Here is a 19580-nt window from a genome sequence, read left to right as displayed (position 1 = left end):
TTATCACAGCTGGGCGTCTATTCTTCTCTTGTAAAAGGCTGTGGCCATGGTTGCGGCCTTGCTGCCGTGTTCAAAAAAATATTTCAAATCTAGCCGTATTGTATGACAGCAGTGAAAGACACGAAAGTGAGAGAAAGAAAGAAAGAGGTGACGGCTTGTGAATAAAAAGAGATAACTCAAAATGAAGTCTTTCAGGGTCGCTAATCATCTTGTGATGAATGCAGACTGAACACCGACTGAACCGCAGTCATCAACCTCGATTGATTATGTCATTTTAATTGGCAGATTGACGATGGTATCTTTGGGACTACCAATACTGCTAATTAATGTCTTATCCATCAATCAGGAAGATGTCAGCCTCCAATTACTGATTGTGTTTCTTTAGCGTGATTGATTACATGTGGTTAATGCCGCGCTTAGTGCTCGTCTCATGATATTTTGTGTAACACATACTAGTGCCAGTTAAACATCAAATAAACCACTGCACTGATGAAACAATGCAAAGCACATAATTCATTCATGTACAACGGTTTGTGTGATATCTTATGAAAAGTTGTTTTGTTATTTTCATGCATTTTCCTACAAATGTCCAACAACACCAGCGAGCAGGGCGCCAAGCCAACGAAACCACTGGGTTAGTTTGTAAGAATCATAAATAGCTTGTTAACGGTGACGCCGTAGAGTCAACGACAGTCAGCGTCCTGTTGCTCGCACTATGTAGACGGTAGCAGGCATCGGTCAAAACATTGTATTTCACATGCTTGGCAGTAATGTTAGCTCACCCGTCCAATAGGAATTTTACCAGCTCAGGGTCCGTTTTGATTCCCAAAACCAAACGAAGGACCCTCTATGAATCGAAGAACCGGCCAATGTTGATCCTAGTTTTTCCCTGACATCGGTCACATTCCTTTTACAGACGGACTTCACTAGATATAACTTTGTTTTTTGTGCTTCCGTGGAGTTTGTGTTGGAGTCTGAGTTGTGGTGGTGGCTGGTTGTTTGTTGCCGTTAGCGGACTCCATTTCTAGTCGAACGTTAACTACGGTTGCACACTGTTAGTCCTGAAAATGAAGGCGCTCGTGAGCGTGCATGATGTCATATCTGTTGGATTTTTCCCAGAAAAAAACGTCCCTCGAATTTTTCACATTAAAAGCAGTTTACAGGCTGATAGAGGAAACCCAGAAAGTCGCGGAAGGTCTCATTTTTTTTTAAGTTACGTGGGACTGTGTGTAAAATCTTACACACAGTCCCTTTAAAGAAATTAGTGGTGTTAAAACCAATTTGCGTTAACGCATTAATGTTGACAGCCCTAGTTAAAATATGATGGAAATTGCTCATCTGTATATTTGTCCATCCCATGATTTCAAGATTACATATGATGTCTACAACATTGATTGGTACCTTTTTCAAACTTATAAATGCTAAATATTATAAAATTAGAATTAGTAGTTTCTGATATTGTCTGTGTATAGTGGGTTGATTCATTGTTGTCCTCTGTTATACCAGTATAAAATACTCATACTAAAATACTATTATTATTGTTAACTGTCATGTAACATCTCAGCTGCCTTCAGTCTGGAAGGTTTCACTCTGCTTTACTTTAAAGACTCAGCATCTAAACATTTCCGCCTCATTTCACTCTTTGCGTGCTGCACTTATTAAGATGTTTCCGCTTTGCAAATTCTCCGGTCGCCTTGTTTAATTCAGATAATGTTTGTGTGTCTCTGCAACGCACACAAACACAACCATCTCTTTTACATCCCTCCGTCAGATAAAAAAACAGGAATTATTCTACAGATGGAGCATGAGGGAGTGATTGCATCATGTTCACATCTCAGCCTGACGGATGGCTTCGCTCTCTCTCCCCGTGTGTGTGTGTGTGTGCAGAACAGAGAATACGCTGCGTGCTATTTCCAATTAGTGCTCAGCACTCGTTGGAGAGAGCGGGAGAAATAAATTGATATTTTGACAGATGGCGGATCTGAAGGAGCGGGAGGGGACACTAAATGATCGGCCTGCATTGTCCACTGATGAAATTCAACGTGGATAAGTCACGCAATCAGGTGATGCAACAGAGAGTCTGGGTTTCTCCCTTTGTGCTCGCTGTTGCTCCGAGTTACACAATAGTTTGTTTACTAAGTTCTGCAGGTGCATCCATTGAGCTCTTTGTGCAAAGAAGGAAATGTAACAGCGATCACTTATTGTTGCTGCTGTTGTCAGAACTAACAGTATTTGTATTTAGTAGTCATATTAATGGAACTTAACATTCCCCAAAAAGCTGCTTTTTATGTGTTAAAGAAGCACAATAACATAGTTGAAGCATTTATCTCATCCTACTGACAACGCTGCGGTAACCGCCGCCTCGAGGTTCGCACCCTGCGGATCATAATAATATACTTAAATTTACCCTCATTTCAAAACATTTTTCAACATTGTCAGCAGCTAAGGAAATAATAATAGCATTCAGCCCAAAAGTGGTTTAGTTGTCGTTTCAAATTGTTCTGCTACATTTTTTTCAGGTCACGTCTGTCCTGAGCTGAAAGGAGCATCCTGTAGCACGCTACAGTCTGACAGATTAATGTGTGTGTGTGTATGTGTGTGTGTGTGCGTGTGCAGAGCAGAAATATGTGTTTAAAAAAAACCCCCAAACAATCTATCTGCTGAACGCCGGTCTCTGTCATTCTCCAATTTGAATGTCATCTTTCACTGACCCGTTTCATCATTTCATCATTTGTTATCTCTCCCCTTGTATCCCTCTCTTCTTTTTTTTGTTTTGTTTTTGCCCGCAGCGGTTGCTATGGCAACAAGGTATCTGTATCTTCTGACCTGACAGAAAGTCTTTCATCTGAGCTGTCTGCTCTGCATCCATAAATCAGAGTGGTCCAAAACAACAGGCCCCGAGGAGGAGGAGGAGGATGAGGAGGATCTACTTATGGCTTACTTTACTACCTGAAACCCACTCCAAGAAAAACACTACAGGAATAAATAAGATAAACTACCAACAGACTGGAGTCATTTTAATTATGCCGGGCGGTGGGACTTGCAGAGAGAGATTTTTCATATTAAACGTGTGATTGGAGGAGATAATTATCACCGACTCAGTTCCTCAAAGCTTTTTTTTTTATAGCTTCTTTCAGTTGTTTGCTTTTTGTGACACATTTACTGTACAGTTTAGTCTCAGTGCTCTCATCATCCTCGTTTCCAGCTGTTTTCAGCAAACAAATTGTGATGAACCCACTGTGAGCAGCCAAACAGCAGACGGACAAAGTTAGCGACTAGCAGGTGAAGAAAGTGGAACATACTGTAGCTGCTAAAAGAGAGATCTTTTTCTAAAAGGAGGAGCTAAAACGGGAGTACATTTTGGACTTAGCATTAATCAGGTGGGCAGAAACATGACTCCTCATCTTTTATCTGTTCAAAATGTACCTTAAAGGGAGATTTGTCAAGTATTTAATACTCTTATCAACATGGGAGTGGACAAATATGCTGCTTTATGTAAATGTATGTATATATTTATTATTGTAAATCAATTAACAACAAAAAACAAGGACAGATATTGTTCAGAAACCCTCACAGGTACTGCATTTAGCGTAAAACAATATGCTCAAAACATAACATGGCAAACTGCAGCCCAAGGGGAGACTCGTGGGTACCCATAGAACCCATTTACATTGACATATCTGGAGGTCAGAGGTCAAGTGACACCTTCGAAAATGGCCATGGCAGTTTTTCCTCACCAAAATTTAGCGTAAGTTTGGAGCGTTATTTAACCTCCTTCATGACAAGTTAGTATGACATGGTTGGTACCGATGGATTCTTTAGGTTTTTCTAGACTCAAATGATACCAGTATCTTCACTCTAGCTTTAAAACTGAGCCCGCTACAACCTACAAATCGCAAGTTGCGTTAAAGAAATTAGTGGAGTTAAAACAAATGACGTGTTATTATCAACTTAACTCTGACAGCTCTAAAAATATTGATCGCTCTAATATTGATAATCACATTAGCAATATCAGTCAAAATAATCACAATTAGATATTTATTTAACATCATGCAGCCCTAATGCAAAATGCTGCCCATATCTTTACATTCTGACCGTTCACTCTCTGTGATCCAGGTGGGTGTTCGGTCCATTAGACAGCAGCGAGTGCTTCGGTTTCTTCTACTGTGTTTAGCTAAAGAAAATGCAGTCCTCACCTCCATTTGACAGTAACCTCCCTCACATTATTTCCCCGCTCGCTGCACAGCATTAAAGCAAAGTGACACAAAATGAGACAGAGTGGTCTAACCGTACGAGACTACTTTTAACTGACTTTGAGTTATTGGGTTGAAATCATTTTCACTCTCAGATGAATTGTCTGAGGCTTTTCGGTGCTGCACAAGGACGAATCTTTCATTAATGATGTTTTTCGGGGAGCCTTGAAGTTAAATGGGCCTGAAGTGTATTCAGAAATATGAGTGTTTATGAAAAGCTGGAAGAAAAAGTTATGTACAATCTACAGTACAGGACGCATTTGGATTGAGATGGGATCCAGTATTATTTAGCTGCTGTTTATAATCGGTGCTGTTTAACAGGGAGTCTGAGTCACCGTGGGAACGCCTACAGGGAGCTGTCAATCATCATCAGGGTCACATCACTGAGAACTTCCTCTCTGGCCCGCAGGCTAAAACCTACACACACGCACGCACGCACGCACGCACGCACGCACGCACGCACGCACTCACGCACACACACACACACACACACACACACACACACACACACACACACACACACACACACACACACACACATATTTGTAAAGGCTTTCTATTCACCTTTTTTCATTCCGTAACACTTTGCACCCTTTTTTATATTTTTATCTTTCACTGTTATGCATAATCAACTTGTAATGTTCAGCGTGTTTCTGGTGTTATTGTGTGAGTTGATGTGATTTATTGTTCCCGCTTTCTCCTCAACATGCCTCATCTACTTCTACTTTAGCTTGTGCCTTTTTTCCATAATGTCTTCCCAGAGTGGCTCTGAAACATATCAATAAAACAGGTGTGAGCTTGTTGCGTTCAGCAGCTGCAGGCGAAACGTGTAGGTGGAAGGCGTGAAGTTGAACCGGCGATAGAATAAAAGAGTTTTTTTAGCTTTAGGAAAGAGCACGACTTGGGTCTGTTATTCAAAAAAGCGTATATGGAAGGAATGTATTCTGCTCTGTTGAAGCTCCTGTTGGTACAAAGAGAAGAAGAATGGATTTCTGTCTGTATGACTGAACTCTGACTCAACATCTACCATTTACTGTTCACACGGCCAAACACAATACTGCTACCAAACTTTATTGAGGCTGGAGTATCTGTCTGCTGGCTCAGACGGGGCAAACAATGACTACGTGTCATCTGCCATCTCATATTTTAAAGTTGGCACCAGAACAATTTAAAGGGACTGTTTGTAAGAATCAGAAATGCTTGTTAACAGCGCCGCTTGTGGCTGTTAAGTCAACGAAAGTCAGCGTCCTGTTGCTCGTGCTTGTGCTCGCTCTACATAGACATGAACGAGCATCACTCAAAACAGTGAGGAGACACACGTCAGCTAAAAGCACAATATCACTCTATATTTCAGCTGCTTGGCAGTAATGTTAGCTGACCAGACGAAGGTCTCTCCATGAATCAATGCTGATCCTAGTGTTGTCTTTTCCTGCCTCAGCCTCCCGACCGCGGTCAGAGGGAACAGGGGAGACACCGGAGTTTTGGTCGGAGACGATAATGTTTCTCTCTGCGGAGCCCCGCCACTTCACAAGACACGGGAAACCTCTGTTGGTCTGGAGGAGCTGCAGCAGTTATTTCTGCACAAACGTCCACTGTACATTCACTAGATATTCTCAGAGCTAAACTAACTCTTCTGCAGTGTGTAGTGTGCGCGCATGCACGTGAGAGGCGGAGCGAGAGAGTGAGAACGAGCGCGGTGTGTGAGTGAAGGCATGCAGGCAGAGGAGCAGAGTACAGCATCGCCCCCTGGAGACCAAAGCTACGGTCTCCCCAGCGTACTCTGACCACGGCCAGGAGGCCGAAGCAGGAAGAGTTAACACTGTTTAACAGACGGGCTTCACTAGATAGAACTTTGTGGTTTTGGTGCTTCCGTGTAGTTTGTGTTGGAGTCTTGTCTGAACAGCGTAGACACATGTAAGCGCGCATGGGACACCGACCCGCAATGATTTATATGTTTAAGAAGTTACAAACAGCCAAATGCTCTTATTCTCTGTGGCGTTAAGGTCAACCTAATTATTATAAATACATCCTGTAACGGACGTCTTCTTGCTGAGCAGGTGTTCAGGTTTGTCATAAGAAAAACAAAACTCAAAGGTGGTGAGGATACCTCTGAGCTGTATATGTTCTTTTATCAAAAAGCATTTGTGGGGAAATTCAAATTTAGCTCTCATTCCATCAGCTTCCAGGGTAATGAAAATGATCCGTCAAAGAGATTCATTTAATGTTGATATGATATTTTATGCCCATTAGTCACCGTGAAAATCGCAGCTCCCTAATTACTCAGTAATTCATCAGGATAGCACGTCACAAAATGTTACAATTTTTAAACTGAAACTTAATTTACAAGCTGATAATGTTGGTTTAAATAAACTAACCTTTCAATGAGCTTCATGATGATCTCAACAACAAAACAACGCTGATAATAGCTTGTTGAGTATAATCAGCATCCTAAAGTCAGGAGGTTAAAGTTTACATTTTAAAAAGGTACGTATAGGACTGGCTAGATGACAATAATGTAAAGGAGAAATGGAGCCAGCCAGACTTGAGCTGTAGCAGAGGAAGGTCAGCCAGTGAATCACTGATGCCTCTGGGGCTTCTGGAGAGCAGGAGGAAGGAAGGATGGAGAGAGAGACGGAGAGAGGAGGGTGGCTCGCCAGCAGGCTTTGCAAGGATGAATGAGTAAGAGAGGAGGAGGTAGGGAAGAGTAAACTGTTCCCAAAAGCAACGAAATGAAGAAGGAGGCTAGGAGTGAGGATTAGAGAGAGAGAGAGAGAGAGAGAGAGAGAGAGAGAGAGAGAGAGAGAGAGAGAGAGAGAGAGAGAGAGAGAGAGAGAGAGAGAGAGAGAGAGAGAGAGAGAGAGAGAGAGAGAGAGGCAGGACATGTCAGAAGAGAGTTTGGGTACTTCTGGGAAGTGATGAGTTTTAGTAAGCAGCGCCTGGAGGGCTGACAGACGGCGACCCACGATTCAACAGGGCACGACACATGTCATGTACTTCAGTCACGTAGAGTCTGAGACTTCCCCTCCTCTCATTCTGTCCATCCTTCCTTTCCTTATCTATTTCATTACCTACATTAAAGACTGATTAATAACCAATTCCACAACTCCTGACTCGGACATTTTAATGTAAGCTGATTCATCCAACGTACGGTTCATATGATATCTTACTAAAGGTTATTCCTCATTTTTTACGAATGTCCAGCAACATGTGTCAATTTCCGCTCGTTAAATGCATTCAGTCTTTTCAAAATAAACTTCCGTCTTCACAGGAAACAACTTGATTCGGTTTTTAAAGAGCTTTTAAAGAGACCACCTTTCTTAGTATTTCTTACTGTGTAAGTTCCCATTAGAAAGTTTAATTTTGATGTTGTCTTCAATGTTCCTCAACTTAGAAAGTAGCCGGGTTCCAGACCGATAAATTGCTCCCCTATCTCTGATTTTGTCAGTGATTTAAATCAGTCTGGTGTTGTTCTCATGGACGACTACTGCTTGTAAATGACAAAGACGATCTAAGATTGGTCGGTGGAATTTAAAAAGTGTAGATGAGATCAATGTACATATTTACTTTGTGTGTATAAAAGGCTCAAAGCAACCAGTCAGATCACACATCCAGTATGAAGATGGTGCTAAAAAGGTAACGTGAGGACAGCTGCAGTTATTTCTATCCCACCAGCCATAAAGGACTCGTGTTCCTCTAGTTTAATACGGCCACGCTACCCGAGCAGTGATCCTTGATCAGCTCTCTTGTTCTCGGAGGTTTAATGACTACAGGCCCTGGAGGAGAGCCACAGCTAGGTGGAGCAAAAGGCAGAGCGGCGTGTCTTAATGTACCCAGACACTCTCCGGTCTCCATCCCGGGCTGAGCTCTGAGGGGGTGGAAGGATCCATGGTGCCGTGAGTTCAGGCTTATAAAGAGACAGGAAGAGAAACAAGGGCAGGATGGTTGACTGGAGTCAGAGAGGAACGAGGGCTGTGAAGAAGAACGGGTCAGTTTAGATGAGCTCTTTGTACTGAGGGGAGGATCATCAACTCTAATACGCTGAAACGTTTTGGGTTTTGTTTTCAGTATGTATTCATTTAATTCATGTTTATTGGTATTTTAATGCTGCTGAAAGTCAGTGAGTTTTTTTGAGGTGACAAGAAAATGCACATAAATAACTACAATATATGTAATAATATGGAATAGTGAGCATTTAAAGAAAGGCCAATGCGTATGACTTAATAGATTAAATACTACATATTTATTTAAATTTATTTTACAACCCTTGTTTTGAAGTGTAAATACCGTCGTCCGCAACATGTTTCTGTTTTACATCTATAAAGAAAATGAAAGCTCCTTACCAGTTTATACTGCAAACAATATAAATAAAAATAAATAAGACGCATAAAACTACAAGTGACAGCTGGATTGTAAACGTGTAAAGTATGTATATACTGCCCTCACGTACCACCTTAGTTTAATTATTGCCATTATATTTTCACTTAAACATCTAAATCAGATTTTTTACTTTATATTTATATTAGAATCAATAAAAGACTGCATGCATAAACATATGTAATATATTTTATTATTGTCTTGAGGTTTAACGTTCATTTATTCTCTCTTTAAAATCACAGAGAAAATGCAATGGGCATTATTGTTCTATCTAGTACATAATTCAAACCTCTCTGGGCCGACATATAGATACTTCTGTGTGAAGTTCACTTCGTAATAATTCATGCTATTGATGAATGATTCAATTTAGAGAAAAATATGAATCAATAGGCAGTGAGAAGCATTAAAAGATAGTGTGTGTGTGTGTAATGGATATAAAGAGAGACACTCTGGATGTTTCTGTCTGTACAGAGAAGATTTGTTCAGAGATGATAGGCTACTTACTGAAACTACCATCAATTGCCCCCCCATTGACGGACAATGACACTACCCCTCAGTAGTCAACTGGTAAAGCTTTAAAAAAGGAGCATTAAAAAGCCATTTGGACGGAGCAATTTCAAGTCATTTTGCTTTCCACTGTACTACAGCTCTCTCATCCAACTGCTCCATCACGGAGGTCTGCTGGCCATTAGCCGTCCGGTTCTCCACCTGCGTTCATGGCTAGTTGTCATAATCGTTTAACTCACTGGGGCCGCTACTGGGAGGGCTGTCATTAGATGAGACAGTTGTTTAAATTGCAAAAGCTGTGTGCTTAAACACACGCACGCACGAACGCACGCACGCACGCACGCACGCACGCACGCACGCACGCACGCACGCACGCACGCACGCACGCACGCACGCACACACTTTTATCTGAATCTCAAAAACCATGTAGTAACATTGAAGAAATGGCAACAGATAAAAATATACAAACACATTAGGGCTGTCAATCGATTAAAATAGTTAATCGTAATTAATCGCAAATTAATCACACATTATTTATTGTACTTGTTGATTTACAAAAGAGGTTAGCCCACGTATTTCTACATGTCCTTGCAAATAGTCCGGTTAAACCAACATGAAAATGTGTAGATATATTAATGGTCTCCACAGGATGAATCCTAATGACTGTTGATCTCCTGACTTCACCTCGTGCACCACTATGAGGTTGCAGGGATGGATGGATGGATGGATGGATGTACTTTATTGACCCAAATTGGTAAATGATTGTGTTAAAGCAGCATATTATCCAGGCATTGCACAGGAACAGTAAGTACACATTAAATATACTAGGGCTGTCAATCGATTAAAATGTTAATTGCATGAGTGTCCACAATTAATGGTGATTAATTTGCAATTAATCACCATTAATTGCAAATTAATCACCATTAATTTGCAATTAATGGTGATTAATTTGCAATTAATCACCATTAATTGCAAATTAATCAAATTTTTTATCTGTTCAAAATGTACCTTAAAGGGAGATTTGTCAATTTGTCAAGTATTTAATACTCTTATCAACATGGGAGTGGACAAATATGCTGCTTTATGCAAATGTATGTATATATTTATTATTGTAAATCATTAACAACACAAAACAATGACAGATATTGTCCAGAAACCCTCACAGGTACTGTATTTAACGTCCTTCGCGATAAGCTAGTATGACATCGTTGGTACCGATGGATTCATTAGGTTTTCTAGTTTCATATGATTCCAGTATCTTCACTCTAGAAATTTTAACTGAGAAGTTTCCTCTGAAGACAGAAGTTTATTTTGAAAGACTGCATGTAACGAGTGGAAATTGACACGTAGGAGAACCAACGTTAAATGAGGAATAATTTTTCATAAGATATCATACGATTCGTTGTATAAGGATACGCTGATTAATGTTGTTTTCAGAGGTTAAAACTGGAGTTAGACTCCGTCTTCTAGCATTAAAATGAACCGCTACTGCAAAGTTGACTCTACCCAAATTAATTTTGAGGTCCTCTGTCTTTAAGTATAGTGACATTGTATTTTTGTCCTGTGAATATCCACTCACTCTCTCATCCAAAAACCAGCAGGACAAACAGATAGGAGCATGTGTTTCCTGTTTGTTGTGTCTCCAGCTGGCTCCGCTGGACTCGCAGGTCATCCTGGTGACGTGCCATCTTTGAACAGTATGACACCAGCAGACTGTAAAGTGCTCCGTCTCTCCCGTACATTGTTTACAGTGTGTGATTGCTCTGCTAAATATTTACTTATCACCTACATTGGAACGTGGCATCACATCCTTTTCTATGGGGCTGAGTGGCAATTTGGGTGATGGTATCTTTAAGTGGTTCTGTCCATATGTGGTAAGGTTTGATGGGCCAATTCACTTATTTGATCTCTGAGGAACCGACCTTCACGGAAGCCTTTTACCGGTCTGACGCGCCCGTTATTGAACATCTATTAGTGATCGGACGCAGCAGCTGAAACCGCATCACAACATCACTAAAGTTTTATACCCAAGTTGACAGACAAAACTCCCAACCCTTACCAAAACTAAGTTTATTCAAGTGTGCTATTAGTATACTGCTTTTAAAGTTTGACCTAGTTTGCATACTTATTTAAAGCCCATTTTCTCCTACCCTAACTAAGTGGTTTTCTTGTCTGAACCTAACTGAGGACCTTCCCATGAGACCGGGTTGTGCTCAGACTCTGAATGCACATGAACCATTTCTAACGGCAGCAAGTGTTTGTTTTATTTTTATTTTAATAATTATTTGCATCTGCATTTATTGTAAATCATATTGCACATGCATTATTCAATAATCCAGTTTATGATTAGAATATTTTCTGTTTATTTCCCCAAATGTTCTAGACAAAGTGGAAATTATGTAAATATATCTCACATCAAAATTATATTTCTACCCGGTGCACGGGGGTTTTCATCCTCACATATGACTGAATGGAAACGATGACAAACAATTAAAATGTGTTTATTGCTGAAAACCTCTCCTCCACTCCCTGATTATATTACTCTATATTATTCATAACACAGATTCAAAGGGGAAATAACAGTTCATGAAGAGAGAAAAAAAACATTCTAATGAATAAAGAAACATATTTATTGTTCTTTTGTCAATATATATTTTTAACTAGATGAGGAATCTGAAAACAATTTAAATCCCCAAACTTCCCTCATGAAAAAGTAGTATACTTCAAGTTTATGAAGTATACATAAGTAAAGTTCAAGTATGTTTTTCCCAAGTATACTTTATGTAGTAAATATACTAATATCAATGTACTAGTAGTATACATGTAAGCTTCTTGGGACTAAATTGTCCCACTTTTTAGTTTATTAAAGAATACTTTTAAGTGTAAGAATAGTAAACTAGGTCAAATACGTACGGAAACCACGTAACATCAGTATGGAAAACTAAATAAATGACAATCGTAACGTCACAAACGTCACTAAATACGTGACAATCGTAACTCCACTAACGTCACTAAATACGTGACAATCGTAACTTCACAAATGCCACTGAATACGTGACAATCTTAACGTCCCAAACGTCACTAAATATGTGACAATCGTAACTTCACAAACATCACTAAATACGTGACAATCGTAACTTCACCAACGTCACTAAATACGTGACAATCGTAATATCACAAACATCACTAAATACGTGACAATTGTAACGTCACAAACGTCACTAAATACGTGACAATCGTAACTCCACTAACGTCACTAAATACGTGACAATTGTAACGTCACAAACGTCACTAAATACGTGACAATCGTAACTTCACAAACGTCACTAAATACGTGTCAATCGTAACTTCACAAATGTCACTGAATACGTGACAATCTTAACGTCCCAAACGTCACTAAATACGTGACAATCGTAACGTCACAAACGTTACTAAATACGTGACAATCGTAACTTCACCAACGTCACTAAATGCGTGACAATCGTAACTTCACTAACGTCACTAAATACGTGACAATCGTAACGCCACAAACGTTACTAAATACGTGACAATCGTAACGCCACAAACGTCACTAAATACGTGACATTTATATTTACATTTATTCACAGTGTGTCTCTTCATAACATGCAGGAGCATCCTGACTGATACCCGACTATACTATAGGCTACAAATAACACAGGAAAGCACTTTAACTATTAACACTAAACACACCAACCTTAACCCTATAATGTTCCAGTTAATATATATTAGTGGAGTATTATAGGGCAACTATAGAAGATGCATAGCTCAAGTATTATAATATAACAATAAAACTACAGCTGATTATGTCTGACACAGTATAACATGCTTAAAGAAATAATGAATAAATGGGAATAAGTCACAAGAAATTGCTGATATACACACACACCAACATGTGAATAAGAGGAGAACTGGCTCTTGTTTTTTTCCAATTCAAGCACTGTGGTGTACAAATGACACAGAAATCAAGAAAGGACGTATGCTAAACGCCTTGTGCCTTTGCTTTCGAACAGACTGCTGATCAGTGAGGTATATTTACAAACCCAAAAGGTAAAATGATCACAAGCTTTAAGCAGCAGATAGAGAAGAAAATGAAGTAAAAGTTGAGATAATCATGTCGAACAGACAGAGACAAAGAGAGGAAGCAGGCGGTGTGCTACTGAGAGAATTGCCTTGACCCGTCTGCCACCCAGGCCCAGTTATTAATGACCTGTGACTGGAGGCAGCGAGCAGACCAGGCTGCACTTCTCTGGGATCATCTGCATCCCACTGCCATATTCTCCACTAAGCACCAGCTGACAAGACCCATACTTCACTAGAAATTGGGCCTTCCAGATCCATTAGGGTCTGTATATGTGCTTCACAGCCAAAAGTCTTGATCAAATGCTCGACGGAAAAAATGGGGCAATAAATATGAGAGAAGAAAAAACAAAGCCACGTTGTGTGGAATAAACAACAAAGTTATTGTTTTGATATTCAATCCAAAACATTTGCAATTCACTTGTGTACATATGATCAGAAGGCCAAGTCACACAGGGGCGCACGCCGGATGAATTGCTGCAATCAATATGAGTTTCCGTTCTTTTCTCTCCCTCTCTCTCTCTCTCTTTCCTGATTGCTTGCCATCCCCGTCCACTGCGATAGACGGGGAAGGTAAATTGGCCTCAGCAATCAGACTCCACTAAGCTGCGTCGCTCACAATAGTCAATTTTGCGTTTGCCTCTGATTTCACCCGCAGAGGGAGGGATGTCATTTTAGAGGACAATATGTGTTTTTGTCCATCTAAAAAGAGATGAATGCAGAATGGATGCAGTCGTTATACATCAGACCGGCAATACATTACCCAGAGTAGGCTCTCATGACCACGCCCCCTTTTGGGGGGGAAACCAATCCCGTGTCCCAATTCTGGCTCCTCAGTGGACGTCTTTTGGACGGTTGACAGAGATGTTAAATTGATGTCCTTTGGACGTGTCTTTGCTCAGTGGGAATGCACCTGATTAACTTTGATCGAGCTATAGACTCAAGCACAAATCCATTATTTTCAGGGCTGTGATTTTTTTAGTATTCTAAATTCAATGCATTGTGTCTAATGATATGGTTGCAGAGACATATGTGCACCCAGCGGCATACTGTGTGTTAGCGTGTAATCTAGTTTTCACTTTCACCAGCTGCAGCTCACAGGAATAGCAGCTCAACGGTGACGCCGCTCAGCGATACGACCGTGATTCTTGAAGGCGGTTAAACAAGCCGTGCGCTCTAATGTTCTGTGTCGCCGCAGAGAGCCAGGTGGAGACTGAGCATTGGTCGAGATGTAAGCGAGCCAGGAGCGACCCAGCTGGTCAATGAGACACACCTGCAGCTAATTAACCTCTGCCTATACATGTGTGTTTCAGTGGAAGCTAACAGGGAGAGTGGGGTATCCCTGCTGTGCACCTGGAACAGCTGGGTATATAAATGACACCACCGCTTTCTGGCCTGAGAGAGAAAAACTTTAATCAGCCTGCCAAACAGGTAAACTGTTCCAAAAACACTGATTCTAGCGGTCGCCCAGCAGCTATGAATGCAACAAACACCTTTCTTCATAGGTTAAAGTTAGAACTACACATACTGAGAATATGCAGCCTTCATTGGCAACAGTCCCACATCACCTTGTCAGCCTGCAGAGAAGCAGTTTGTCATGCAGCAAGCAACACCATCAGGCAGCGAGTGAAACCTGAGAAGCTCAGGCTGACGACGGAGCTTTCCTGAGAATCTACCGCCGCCATCCACAGGAGCAATATTTTACCCGAACACTTCACTAGCTCTCGCTGGCAAACAAGAGCAACCAAAACATGAAGATTGCCATCTTGTAGTTGCTCGGTCTCAGCAGGGGAACACATCGGTGACACTTGCAGGAGACAAATCATTTAAAATTTTGTGAGGCAACCCATGCATGTTGACATATTTTTGGCGATTTGGAACCACAAACTTGGACGCTTTACGACCATTCTTTGGTCACTGCAGACCCTAAAGTCTTGCGACAGACAGATTTCTAAATGTTAAAAGGCAGGGTTGACGTGGGGATGTACGGGGGGGTATTATTGGTAAGGAAGAGGCTTCGGGGAAAAGAGCCGAGAGAGAGCCGGAGATTGGGGTCGTGTTTACCGTGTTCACAAGATGAGTCCATATGAACGTCCATATAGCGGTATGTCCACTTGATCAGATACGACTCCTCTAGCAATTGGGGAGTCCTAAAATTATTGGTGCCATGCTAATGTGAAGTTAGACTTACTAGTAGATTCATTTCTGTGTTAATTATTCTACACATCAGGTTTCATTCTTGAAACAAAGTTCATGAACTATAACTAATTCCGTCGTGACGTGAACTGAGGGACATTACCCTAATGTACAGTAATCAAGGAACTTAGAGGCTCCTATATCGACTCTTTCATACTTGACAGCGCAGGGCGAATTCTCTCTGTGCATTTATTTAGATTTACACTTGAGTCTCTGTGTAATTAGCTTCTGATTTACAACAGTTTAACAGCAGCTTGCGGATTATGTGACTAATTGTAATCCAATGCAGCGTCTTGCACAAACAAACACACGACGTCTAGCGGGAGAGGAAATGGTGAACACTTTTAATGTGTGAGATGGATTCTTTTCATGTGGTTTCAAAGAAACCTGCTGTCAGACAGAGTCGTCTTTTGTTGTTTTTAATGGGCAGTCTAGAAGTGAACATTGCCATTTCCTTCACCCTGCACACACGCCAATTAAACTGAAAGTAGCCTGTGCCTCTGCAGCTACAGCTTCACACAAAGCAAGCTATGTTATTTCTAATATTATAAAGCACAAAAAAACAAAACCTTGATCCCGGATTTGAAGGTTCCAATCTGCTCCTAGTGATTGTTAGGCGCTAAAGAAACTCACATCTCTCACATCTTAGACCCCCTCTGGCTTTGCTCTTGCGAGGCGCAGACTTGACAGTTCTTTATCCACATCCTGGTAGGATGGATTTGCCACGCCACAATAAGTCGGTATATAAGAAGGAGAGCTGATACCACAGCTGATGCCAGAGACGTCAAGTACTTCTGAGCGTTAAGCCAGCTCTTTTTCCTCCTCGTCTTTCAGATGGTGTGAATGCAACAGGATGTCTCCCGAGACGCTGCTTTTCACCTCCCAACGCAGTGTGGGAATGTCAGGATGGAGACGCAACCACGCAGAAACACAAATGTAACGAGAGCTGCACGCAGCTATGAAAGGGCCCTCGCCCCTGCTCGCGGGTCGGGGTTGCTGGCGGGACGCCGACCGACGCGAAACCGAAACTCTGACGAGCGCCACGACGCCTGCCGCAAGGCTCTACGACAAGCGGTTCACGAGTTATGAAGGGGGCCGTGGCTAATGTGTAGGGGGCGGGCATAACATTCACCAATGAAACAGGCACTCTCTGCTGAGTGATATGACACCTCCCGCAAGACTCTACAAAAAACGGTTCATGAGTTATGAAAGGGGGCGGGGCTAATGTGTAGGGGGCGGGGCTACCCTTAACGAATAAAACAGGAACTCTCTGCTGAGTGATATGACACTTCCCACAAGACTCTACTACAAACGGTTCATGAGATATGAAAGGGGGCGGGGCTAATGTGTAGGGGGCGGGCATAACATTTACCAATGAAACATGAACTCTCTGCTGAGTTATATGACACTTCCCACAAGACTCTACTACAAACGGATCATGAGTTATGAAAGGGGGCGGGGCTAATGTGTAGGGGGCGGGCATAACATTTACCAATGAAACAGGCACTCTCTGCTGAGTGATATGACACCTCCCGCAAGACTCTACGACAAACGGTTCATGAGTTATGAAAGGGGGCGGGGCTAATGTGTAGGGGGCGGGGCTACCCTTAACGAATAAAACAGGAACTCTCTGCTGAGTGATATGACACCTCCCATAAGCCTGTACGACAAACGGTTCATGAGATATGAAAGGGGGCGGGGCTATGAGTATATTTTTTCATATACATGTCATCAGTACTGGAGCAACATCATACCTGAGAGATTTGGGGCAGATCGGACTATGTACAGTTGAGTTACATTAACTGCCTGTTTCATGGCGAATGGCTCAAAATGGCCGCCACGCCACGGTCCGCTCGTTAAGTGAACACTCACCATTTTAATAACTTTTCATCCTCAAGGTCTTGAGATGGTCCTGACCAAATATCAACTCGATATGATCAAATCTGTAGGAGGAGTTCGTTAAAGTACGCGGCCAATAAAACGCAAAAATTGGGAAAATCGTACATAAAATCCAATATGGCCGACTTCTGGGTGGGCGGGGCTAATGAAACCCAATGAGGAATATGTTTCAAATGATAATTTGGGGCAGATCGAACTCTGTACAGTTGAGTTAGGGTTAACCCACTCTCTGCTGAGTGATATGACACATCCCACAAGACTCTACTATAAACGGTTCATGAGATATGAAAGGGGGCGGGGCTAACGTCTTGGGGCGGGGCTATGAGTATATTTTTTCATATACATGTCATCAGTACTGGAGCAACATCATACCTGAGAGATTTGGGGCAGATCGGACTATGTACAGTTGAGTTACAATAACTGGCGAATGGCTCAAAATGGCCGCCACGCCACGGTCCGCTCGTTAAGTGAACGCTCACCATTTTAATAACTTTTCATCCTCGAGGTCTTGAGATGGTCCTGACCAAATATCAACTCGATCTGATCAAATCTGTAGGAGGAGTTCGTTAAAGTACGCGGCCAATAAAACGCAAAAATGACATAAAAATCCAATATGGCCGACTTCTGGGTGGGCGGGGCTAATGAAACCCAATGAGGAATATGTTTCAAATGATCAGTGGGATATGCATACCAAATTTCGTGAATATCGGATCAACTTTGACAAAGTTAAAATTTCAACGCGTTAGGGGGCGCTATAGAGCCGAATAAAAACACACGGAGCCTAATGGCTATGCAGTTACATAAAGTTCACAGGTGTCTATCATTTTGCCAAATTTTATGAGATTCCGAGTACCTAAAGGTATGTTCAAAATCTGAAAGACATAAGGGGGCGCTAGAGAGCCAACATGCCACGCCCAAGCAAAATTTCACCACTAAAATTAAGTAATTACTAGTTTGGATGTGTGTGTAAAGTTTCATACATTTTTGTGCATCCTAAAGTCTTCAAATATGCGTTCGTAAATTCTAAAATCACGCAGGAAGTCCAACATGTCCTGTTTGCCGGAGAAATCTCAAAATCATTTAATCCAGGTATGAGGGCGTGAGCAACGACATACTTGAATTTCGTGAAGATCGAAGAAACTTTCTCGGAAAAACTGCGTACGTTAGGGGGCGCTATGGAGCCCCCTGGAGACACCCGAGCCCAGTCACTCCAGAACATTGAATTTCCCACCAGTTCTGACGCATACTCCACTTTTCGTGAGTTTTGGGGATGGCTAAGGTCGTCAAAAACGCGTTCTTGCAGCGGAAAAAGAATAATAATCTGCAGAAAAACAATAGGTTCCTTGCACTTCGTGCCAGGACACCGTTGGGTCCTGGCACTTTCGTGCTCGGGCCCTAAAAATGTAGAGAGCACAGAAACAACTCACGCCCTCGCATACACACAAACATGCACTTAAAGAAATGTGCCAGCATGACTTGAGGAAACCAAACCAAGGACAGAGCTCTGCAGCACAGCTTTCTAACTAGTTTATGTCAAATTCAGAAAGGTTATATTCGACCTAGAGGACTTCTTCATCTGCAGCTACTGATCTGTACAGCCTACTGTGATGCTATGTGTTGTGTTGTTAAATAGTTAAACAATATATGTGTGTTTGACCACTGTCTCCTACAGAACTAGTTCCCATACAACTAAACTGCATCCTTAATTGTATTTTGAGGAAAACACATTTTCTCCCAGACTACAGTTGCAGTTTTAAACATGGTTAACGTTGTAAATTGAAACAAAACAAAAAATGAAAACAAAACTACTTCGTTAGGTTTAGTAAAAAAAACATCATGATTAAATGAAGGGGATATTGACTTTTATTTTCTCATGGGACACGGACAGCACTCTCCTCGCTCAAACTGCTGTGTTTATGCACCAGATTCACCTGTTATCAGGCCATTAAATAGGCATTATCAGTCGCTATAAGCACCATAGATGTGGGTCATTAGGGGCCTACTATGCCTACTACGTTGTAAAAGTGAAACTTAAAAGCAACACGTTCTAACACGTTGTAAAACTAAATGAAATGTCACGTTTTGAACGCAAACAAAAAGGCTTCTTTAGGGTTAACGCTTGGGACAGACTGCCCACGTCAGCAGTGCGTGACGGCTTCCTCTCTTCTGCAGTTTGCCTTTCATAATGGCCATTTCATTTCATTATAAATATCATTTATATTTATTTCAGACAGAAAAAGGTGAAGAAGCGTG

At 41.5% G+C, this 19580-nt stretch overlaps 2 protein-coding genes across 2 annotated transcripts in view; one reads left to right on the top strand and one right to left on the bottom strand.

The window, feature by feature from the left end:
- cbr1 (carbonyl reductase 1) overlaps positions 1 to 19580 on the top strand; it is a 585032-nt gene that overhangs the window by 124291 nt on the left and 441161 nt on the right. The gene's annotated exons all lie outside the window — the stretch shown is intronic.
- nrg3a (neuregulin 3a) overlaps positions 1 to 19580 on the bottom strand; it is a 409270-nt gene that overhangs the window by 51652 nt on the left and 338038 nt on the right. The window lies entirely within an intron of this gene.

This window comes from Sebastes fasciatus, chromosome 9 (assembly GCF_043250625.1).
Source record: "Sebastes fasciatus isolate fSebFas1 chromosome 9, fSebFas1.pri, whole genome shotgun sequence".
Lineage (NCBI taxonomy): Eukaryota > Metazoa > Chordata > Actinopteri > Perciformes > Sebastidae > Sebastes > Sebastes fasciatus.
This window is presented reverse-complemented; position numbering and strand designations above follow the sequence as displayed.